Source organism: Gymnogyps californianus, chromosome 25, assembly GCF_018139145.2.
Source record: "Gymnogyps californianus isolate 813 chromosome 25, ASM1813914v2, whole genome shotgun sequence".
Taxonomy (NCBI): Eukaryota; Metazoa; Chordata; class Aves; order Accipitriformes; family Cathartidae; genus Gymnogyps; species Gymnogyps californianus.
The window spans coordinates 1,451,998-1,460,831 of NC_059495.1; the positions used below are offsets into that span (position 1 = coordinate 1,451,998).

Below are 8,834 nucleotides of genomic sequence, written 5' to 3' on the forward strand. Positions count from 1 at the left end.
AGGTCAAGACTCGGAGGGCCCCCCTGTTCCCAAAGCCCATAAATAGCTCACCCACCGTGTCCCAGGGAGGCCCGCGTCCTCTTTGCTTCCCTCCTTGGCTCTGCCGTCAGGCTCTTGCGGCTTTGCACGGCATCCTCAACGCGAGGTGGGTTGTCGGGAAACTGCTCAGCTAAGGCTGGGCTCTAGGGAAAGGAGCGGAGTCCCGGGGAGCAGATCAGCAACAAAGGCCAGGTCTCGTGGAAGGGGACAAGCTTCAGGCGATGACACCGCTGCCCAGGCTGGCTGCTGCAGCAGCGGGGCAAGGCGAGGAAGCGCTTCTCACCATGAGAGCAAGGAGCGGGGCAGCTGCTAGTTTGGGCTGCTGCTGAGCCACGGGAGCCGAGCACACGGGTCTCCTGTGAACCAGCTCGGGTTTCCCTCCGCCCGGACGCCGTGCACGCGCGCAGCGCCTGCAACCACACTGAAAGAACTCCTTGTTTCAGCCCCCCCCACCCCAACAGGACCCTTGCAGCGGGTCGGGGTGATTCCTCAGCAGCCCCCCCTCCTGCCCCCCCATCCCCTTGCTCCCAGGAGCATGCTGCTCAGGCTGGGGACCCCCACGGGGAACGCTCCCGTCCCTCGCCGGTGCTGCACTGAGCGAGATCAGCAGCTGTTGCGTTGCCTCAGCTCTCGAATCCATCTCCCACATGCTGCCCCCCCCCATTATTTTGCTTAGCTGCCATACGAGAAACACCAAGCACCACTGAGGAGCGGCGGCAGTCGCCGGGCCGTCAGTGCGAGCAGCGGGCTGCAGGCTGGCAGCCAGCCCCGCCGGCGGTGGGCTCCGAGGTGCGGACAGACCTTGGCGCAGGCGGCAGGAAGGCTGCTGACCAACCGCTCTGTGTTAGCGGTTACGTTCAGGGAGACAAGACCTTGGGGAACAAAATGTCCTAAGCTAGGAAAAGATCAGAAAAGGCAGCCTGCAGCTGCTCTTTATCACCCTCACATCTCAAGCCAAGTGCCTGCCAGCTGTGATGTGTAAAGGACGACTTTCCTGCCCGCAAGCTGTGTTAGGGATGTGCTGGCAAGGGTTGGTGGGCCCCCGTCACTCAGCAAGGCTCTCCCCACCCCGGGTGCACGGAGCCCTCCAGGGAAACAGCCCCACCTCCCTGGGTGCTGGGTTTTCCCTGTGGTCTTTTGGCTGTAGCACACAAAGAGCAATAAAGGTCAAACAGCAGCTCTCAGTTCGGCTTCTGATTTTCCATGTAATTTCTTGTTGCTGAAAGATGCCTGGCTGGCACCCTGCGGGAAGGGAAGACTTTCTAACCTGTGGCTCGGGAACCGGCTGTCCCATGTTGGGGCGGGAGACGCTTTTCTTACCAATGCAGAACTCTCACGGCAGAGGCGGAACAGAAATCGCTTGCGCTGCTGCATCCGCTCTTTTTCCTCTGGCCCAGCAGACGCTCCACCGAGGTCGATGAGTGCTGCCAGTCCCCAGCTGGCACGCCGCACTGCACGGGGAACCGGGCAGGGACGGCACCAGGATCACCTTCGTTGCATTGCCCAGGAGAGCGAGGGGGAAACCACACCGAAGCTCTGAGAGGCCTCGGTGACAGATGAAATAGCCACAGCCCACAGCAGAGGTGGATGTGGATGCCCTAGCAGAGAGCGATCACCAGGCTCCCTCCCGCTAACCCATTCAGCTGGAGGCAGAGGACGAGCTCGGAGCAGCACGGGTGGCTGCTGGCACAGCGCAGGGGAACACACAACTCACCTTGTGCACAAACCTGCCTCTTGCCTGCCTGGCACTAGAGACCATCCTGAGCGTAGTCTGCTCACAACCACTGCTACTCAGTCCTGAACAGAAACACTCCAGGCTCGTGGCCAAGTTTGTAAAAGTTGCCAAATTCCCAATGCCCAAATACAAGTTCAAGAGCTGTTACGGAAATTAGACCCAGGCAGTGAGCTGCACAGTCAGAGATCAGCACCAGCAGCAGAGATTCCTGGTACAGCGGCAGCAGCATCCGGCGTCCCTGCGAAGAGCCCCAGGTTACCAGTACGCCACACAGCCTTGTCTGCACAGGCAGTTCACCGGCTGTGCGGACTGTTTCTCTGGCTGACTATGCCCCGTACAGAAATACTAAGATGGCCTTCTCCAATTAAGTGAGTTAGAAGCCCAGCTTCCCCTCCAGGAGAGATGAGGCTGAGTACCAATTTCAGCGTGTCTCAAAAACAAAAGGCAGCTGAAGCAGACTTAAATAGCTGTCTCACAAAAGAAAGACTTCTTATTTACATACTTCTCCATCCCCAAAAGATGCAGCTGATGGCTTGTTGCTCAAAATATCAATGAATTTTTAATGCTATTTACTCAAGGAAACTCCTATGAATATTTCATGATAGCCCTGTCTTGCAGGTTCAGGCTGAGGTTTTGTGCTGTCGATGAACAGCACTGCGTGTGCTGTGCCACAAATCTAAGCTGTGCTGAGCAGCAGGCGTGGCCGTCGGCTCCGGGAGAGCAGACAGACATGCCAGCACCATGGGAGCTGCATGCTGCAACGCTGCTCAAGACCCGTGCTGAGATGCCGGTTACAATTCCCTGAGGTCAGGCTCCTTTTACAGCCTGGTGCCTTGCAACCACTCAGCTGGTGTGAAAACTAGGGTTTTTTTTTTGTTTGGTGTGGATTGTTTTTCTCCAGCCCCCCTATCTCATTTAGCAATTAAGCCAGAAAGCTGCGAGGCAATGGCCAAGGCTGCAAATATCCCCCAAAATCACAATCTTGGCTCAGCGGCTGACCCTTTCCTGGTCATGGCTGGGCTGTACCTGGTGGCACCGGAGCATCTCCTCGGTCTGCAGAGGACTGTAGATGGTGCTGGAGGACTAGGGAGCACCAGTGGGAAACACCAGCGAGGCAACCGCCGAGGTGTACAGAAACCAGCCTGAGAATCCTTTGCTGACATCTGCCCTGTTCTGGGGTTCAGAGGGGAGGAAGGACTCACCCGGGCCTCTCCTCCCTGCTGCCAAGCACCAGCCCAAGGTGGCTGCAGGACCAGTTCAGGTCATCTCCCCTCCGAGCATCCCATGCCCTGGGGCTGCCGGAAAGCCGACCTTTGCAAAAGCGAAATGAAGATGCAGGCTGTGACCACAGCCAGCGAAACGCAAACACCTTTGCTGCAAGCAACAAAACACAACGAGCAAGTATCAGTCTGTGCAAGGAAAATGATAAAACAGAGCAAATTCCAAAAATACGCATCAGTAGCAGTTAAAAAATAAGACGCATCAATCAGTCTATACTACCTCGCTACTCTGAGTCACACTCATTTTCTTTTAAAACCCATTAAAAGAAGATCAATATTTCTATCAATCCTGCTTGCCTGCAATAAGAAAATAGCGACTAAAATGGGAGAGCTTTCAAAATTAAACATTGACACACAGATGTAAAAGGTGGGAAGGAAAACAGCATTGTAGCTTTTTCCTCCTAGTTTTCATCATTTTTCTGTGGTTCTTTAGAAAAATAAAAAAGAAGCAGTAGTAAGTACAGACACTGACAGCTGCTGAAATGCCCATGTGTTACGTGAGTACCTGACAGGCGGCAGAGATGCTATGAAGCGTAAGACATTTCCTTTGTCATTTTTCTAACTTATGGCCACTGAAACAGGCTTCCCTTTCCCACCCGAGAGCAGCAAGCAGAGCGCAGCTGCAGAGCGACAAGCCAGACATTGGCTCGTGCTGCCGTAACACCAAAGCTGATAAAGTCATGGCTATGCACAGCGACGCGAAGATCTGGCCCACAGTTTGTCAAATGATGTATATTGAACCTGTGCAATAACAAACAAAAATTCTCTCCAGTCACTCAGTCAGTTCTGCTGAGATTAGCAAGAAAGGGTCACTTGTTGGCACATAAAATTGCATCTCGAACGCCCGACCCTGACGCATTCTTCGCCAAACTCAACTCAGAGGCTGCCGGGCATTTCCAAGCTGGGATACGAATCCGGAACGAGCCCAGAGCTTGGCTCTTCTCGAGCCAGCCGCTTCTCACCCGCCGCCCTGCCCCACGGGTCTCGCAGCCCGCTTCCCAGCGGCAGTCTATTATGCGCCTACAGAGTGGCCCGGGAAAAGGGGCTGCCCGGATGCTGCAGCTCCCAGGCTCTGCATTGCCAGGGACTTCAGAGATGTGGATATGGACTGCGGCTGCTGCCTGGGGTTTTGTGGTAGCATCCCAAACTGTGCCCTTTTGTGCTGGGTGCAGGACAAATGAATCAAGAGCTAGTCTCCTCCCAACAAGCTTTCACCCTGGGGTGAATTTTAGCCCATATGCCCAATAAATGAAGTTGTAAAAGCAGCTTTAACAACCAGTTGCTGACTATCGCTTACTTTAATTCTTTGTTTTAGCCTGTGCTCAGATTGCTCCATCCTTTCCCATACAAAAGCTGAGCTCTTCCTTGGGGATTTAGCCAGAGGGACCCTAAGCCTCCAAAACAGCGCTAGAAAAAAAATCAGTTTCACTCATCAGGATTTAAAGCATCTCTCTTGTTGATACAGGTTCTACCTCTTGTCTCAAGGAGACGTTTTAAAATCTTTCCTGCAGTCTCTGAGCTCTCCCATTCAGACTGTCACAGCTGGACAGCCCTGGTAGGAGCAAAACAGTATTTCAGTTTTAATTAGGGCTGGGAGCTCCCAGCAATATTTGCTGGATTCAATGCCTCACGCTGCATCCAAGCTGAGGTGTCTGTTGCTTACCAGGTGCCAAGCGAGCTTGCCTTCTGAAAAACAATATGCGAGCTCCTGCTTTGTGCTCCGAGGGAGATCCAGTGTTTAAGTTCTTACACATGAAGCACTGAAGTGTGAAGTTGCAGACTCCCGATGCAAAACCCTGGGAGCCTGAAAAGTCTCTGTACTTACCCCAGAGGAACTCAGGAAGAGAAGACCCAATAAAAAGCAGCCAAGTAAACAATCAAGCAAGGCAGGATTCATTTGATCTAGGACGAAAGCACATCCAATCTCATACTCCTAAACTGCTCAAGCAAAAAGCTCTGCAACAGCTGGGGGCAGAGGGGGGCAGTAAATGAGAAACAATCATTTATTTAATCCAGTAGCTGGAGTTCACAGGGTTTTCCGCCTGTTCCATCTGCTTGGTAGAAATCGTGGCATAAAACTGCGTGCAAAGGGGAGCTGGTGCAGGGACAGACGGTGCGATGAGAGCCCAGCGCTGGGCAGAGGCAGCTCATCGCTTTCGAGCAAGTACTGTATTTGAGAGGGACAGCAGAGGTGTGCGCCGGCACAGCACCATCCGGTACCGAATGGGAAAAAAGCAGCAGCAGGTCACGCTCCTACGGATTAACCGAGGAGCGGGAGACAATCAGATGTTCTGAGCACACAAGTGCAACAGCAGGACCTCCCCGTCCAGCTCCCGGGGTCTGCAGGGGTAGGGACAGGAGGAGAGCTCAGCCCCTCCTGCTCTGCCAGGCTACAAGCAGCAGCCTTGCAGGGCACCGCTCCCAGCAGCAGCCCGAGGACGGTTTCACATCGGTGGCTTTGAAGAACTCTGAAAAGTCCAGAGCTCCGCGGGAGGGAAGGCTTGCATCCTCCTTGCCCTGCCCAGGGGTGCTGCTGCGTGCAGCGCTGCTGTGGCTTGCACGTGCTTGGTGTTTCTTTGCAGGAAAGCTGACAAAGATCCCTGGATTGCTCCCACCCTGGCCTAAACGGGGCTGTGCCCAGAGCTCTCCAGGGCTCTCGCGCGCGCCGGAATAAGGCAACGTGGCCACCACCTCAGGACATCGCTTTGCCCGGGCCTCTTGCCCTCTGTTGGATCATTTCCTTCCTTACCTCATTTCTTTTCTTTCTCCCTTTAGTCTCCTATCTAATAAAAGTGCTTCTCTGTGAGATAAGGCAGCTGCTGCAAGCCTGTAATGAGAGAAATGGCCAAAAGCAACGGCCTAAGACCTGCCTAATCCTGGTAGCAGTCTGCCAAATCTCATAATGGATAATGAGTCCTGGATCTCCGGATCGTGTTTTCCCAGCAGTGATGCTGTGGTCAAAAAAAAAGTTAATAAAAAATTAATAATAAACTCCCAAACAGCCTTCCAACCCCCACACCCCCCAAGTGGTTCCTAACCCTTTTTCACCACTATCTGCCTGTCCTCATCCCCATTTATTACCTCTGGAAGAGGGGTAAAACAGCTTGCCCTAGACCTGCCATTGCAGTCACAGCAGAGTTTAATCTCAGACTCGCAAAACATCGCACTCACGTCACCATAAGAAATAAGACCTGCCAGACCAGATCTGACTAACTATCCCTCTCACCTTGCGTCTTGTCTCCAAGAGAGGCCGATATCCCAAACCTCATAACGGGAAATTAATTTACTAAGACTCTTTTTAACCTCAGGCAGTGGGATGTACGGACATGAAGGAAGATAGTTTATCTCCTGTATGCATTTACCCTGCTTGATGGAACCGCACATCTTTCCATATTTCATATGAACATCCAGTCCTATTTGGACATTTCCATGGAGTAAAAAGTTGTTACTCTAAACTTGACACGTTGTCACCATGTTCCTCATTGTAATGGTTTATTTCACATCCTCTACTGTTGAAGCGATCATCCCAAAGGCAGTGAATAGAGTCCTGTGTAAAATAAACGGTTCAGAAGCTCAAAACCAGCAGAGGAAAAGGCTGGTTCACGTGACCACAAATGCCCAGAAAGGGAGAGTAAATTGCCTCCGTCAGAGCTGCCGGCTCCCAGTACCCGCTCCGGACCTCCTTGCCTAGTCGTTTGGCTCCGCTCTGAAACCTGACTTCGAAGCCCAGAGGTTGCTGCAGGCGGGAGAGAAAGGGGTGACCTAAAAGCTTCCACAAACGTCAGGTTAGCCCATCCTTCCCTTTCCGCCCAGAAGCCTGGACGGACAGCCCCTTGCCGGGAGCAGGCAGGCTGTCAGCCTCGCGGCTTCGCTCCAAATGAAGCAGCCTGTACTTCACTTGTGGCTACCATTGAGTACTCACCCACATCTCAGTCTTGCTTCCTTTACATCAGGATCAAGCTGGTAAGACTCAGCTTTTGGGCAGGGATGCGTAGTGTGGGCAGCCTCATCCACTGAAAGCAGGAGAGAAAATATTTTTGGCAATATTTTACCCCCCCGGGTCGGGTCACGCTGCAGGCTGAGCCCTGCGCACCCTCTCGCCCGCCGCGCACGGCCCCATGCCAGACTCCCTCCATGAACAGCATCCCGACTGCGGCGTGCGGTTCCCAGGACGCAAGGAGCCCTCGTCCCGCGGGCAGCGCAACAGGCTTCGCCTGATGCGTCTGCCCCTGCCTCCCACCGCGGCACGGAGGCGCATGCAGAGCAGAAACCGGCCGCTGCCCCGTTCCAGCCTCTTTCCCGAGGCAATTTGCCATGTAATGATTATAGAGTTGAGGGAAGGCAATTTCAGGAAAACGAGTTTCTCTGTAGAAGGAATTGAATAGAGGAACTACCATAATAACCTGATACAATCATTTATTTAAAAAGCAGCTGGCACCATATGAAGCAAACAGAGACAATTTAGAGGCAATTCTCTGCAGAGACTGTACCACCTTCCCCGGGTCTGGGGCATGGGCAGAAGCCGTGCCGTGCACGCTGCGGAAACCAGAGGCTCTTGCTCCAGATAAGCGAATACCAAGACTTCTAAGGGAAAGGGTGACAATTCACGGGTCCTGTGAATGCTCATCCGCCCTCCCTGCCCTCCCATGTCTTAGGGAACATGAGGTCTCGTCACTGTCATTTCCTTCAGACACCTTGCGCTTCCTGCAGAACAGACATCCTGCTGGATATAGAGCAAAAGGCCAGAGACTACGCTAAATTGAAGCCTGGAAAGAAAAGTACTATTACAGCACAGAAATGCAATGAGCCAGTCAGTTCTGCAGCCTGTTTTCTCACCTCCTGCTTCAGAGGAGCAGAGAGATGTGCCCTGACTCCACCGGATGCTGCAACTATGAGAAGCGATGGGAGACTCTCGCTGCTAACCTTGAGCAGGGTATTTTCATTTTCTGTACCTTCCAGTTTACGACTGCCATCCTCACAGGTGACTTGTACGATGCAGCGTTATTTGCTACTCGTGGTTTTGTGCTTCTTCAGAGGACTGACAGTTAGGAGAGGGCTGGGTCCTGGATTCTCAATCACCTAATAAATGTAGAATTTAAAGATGTCAGGGATAAAATGGTTTCACTAGCTGTATCATGTTCCAGTGCAAAGATACCCCGAGGGATTTCTTCTCAGAGACGAGTCAAAGAAGAATAATTGTTAAGGAGCAATTAATATTATGTTCATGCTTTTCCATTTCCAAACATAGTTCATTTTGTCACTATGGCGGCTGACTCTTTGCCCTTGCAAGTTGCTGAGGACCTACTAAATCCCAGGAAGGGAGAAGGGAAAGACACCTTCCGGAGACTCGATGGCATTTCTCCCTCAGTTGTACCCATACACCCTGCAGTAAATCACAGCCTTGGTGCAGCTCTAAGGAAATGACCCGTGGGTGGCAGTCAGCATGCGGGACGGTGTCCGGGACGTGGGACAAACCCTGCGGCATCGCAATTGCTGCCCTGGCCAGCACAGAGCCCAAGGCACAGCTGGCCCTGTGCTGGGCTCCACGCTGCTGCCTGACAGCTTAGTTGTGATCTGGGCTCCCCTGAACCACGAGAGCTGCTGCTGGTGAGGCCCTGAACCACGAGGACATAGCAGGCAGAAGGGAAACGTGGAGCTTGGCTCTGTTGCCAGACGATCGGGCTACGCTGCGTTTGTGCAAATAGTCAGGAACCGATGCCGGAGGCTGAACCATGGTCTGGCCTCACTTCCACTCTTTTTTTGGCTGATTCTTGCACGAT

At 53.0% G+C, this 8,834-nt stretch overlaps 1 long non-coding RNA gene across 1 annotated transcript; it reads right to left on the reverse strand.

Annotated features, from left to right (window-relative positions):
• Positions 1 to 6,755: 6,755 nt before the first annotated feature.
• On the reverse strand, positions 6,756 to 8,098 carry LOC127025882 (uncharacterized). Its single transcript, XR_007767706.1, has 3 exons — positions 7,891 to 8,098; positions 6,977 to 7,067; positions 6,756 to 6,790 (listed from the first exon to the last, which is right to left on the reverse strand). It is a non-coding gene; the product is annotated as an uncharacterized LOC127025882 (long non-coding RNA).
• Positions 8,099 to 8,834: the final 736 nt, after the last annotated feature.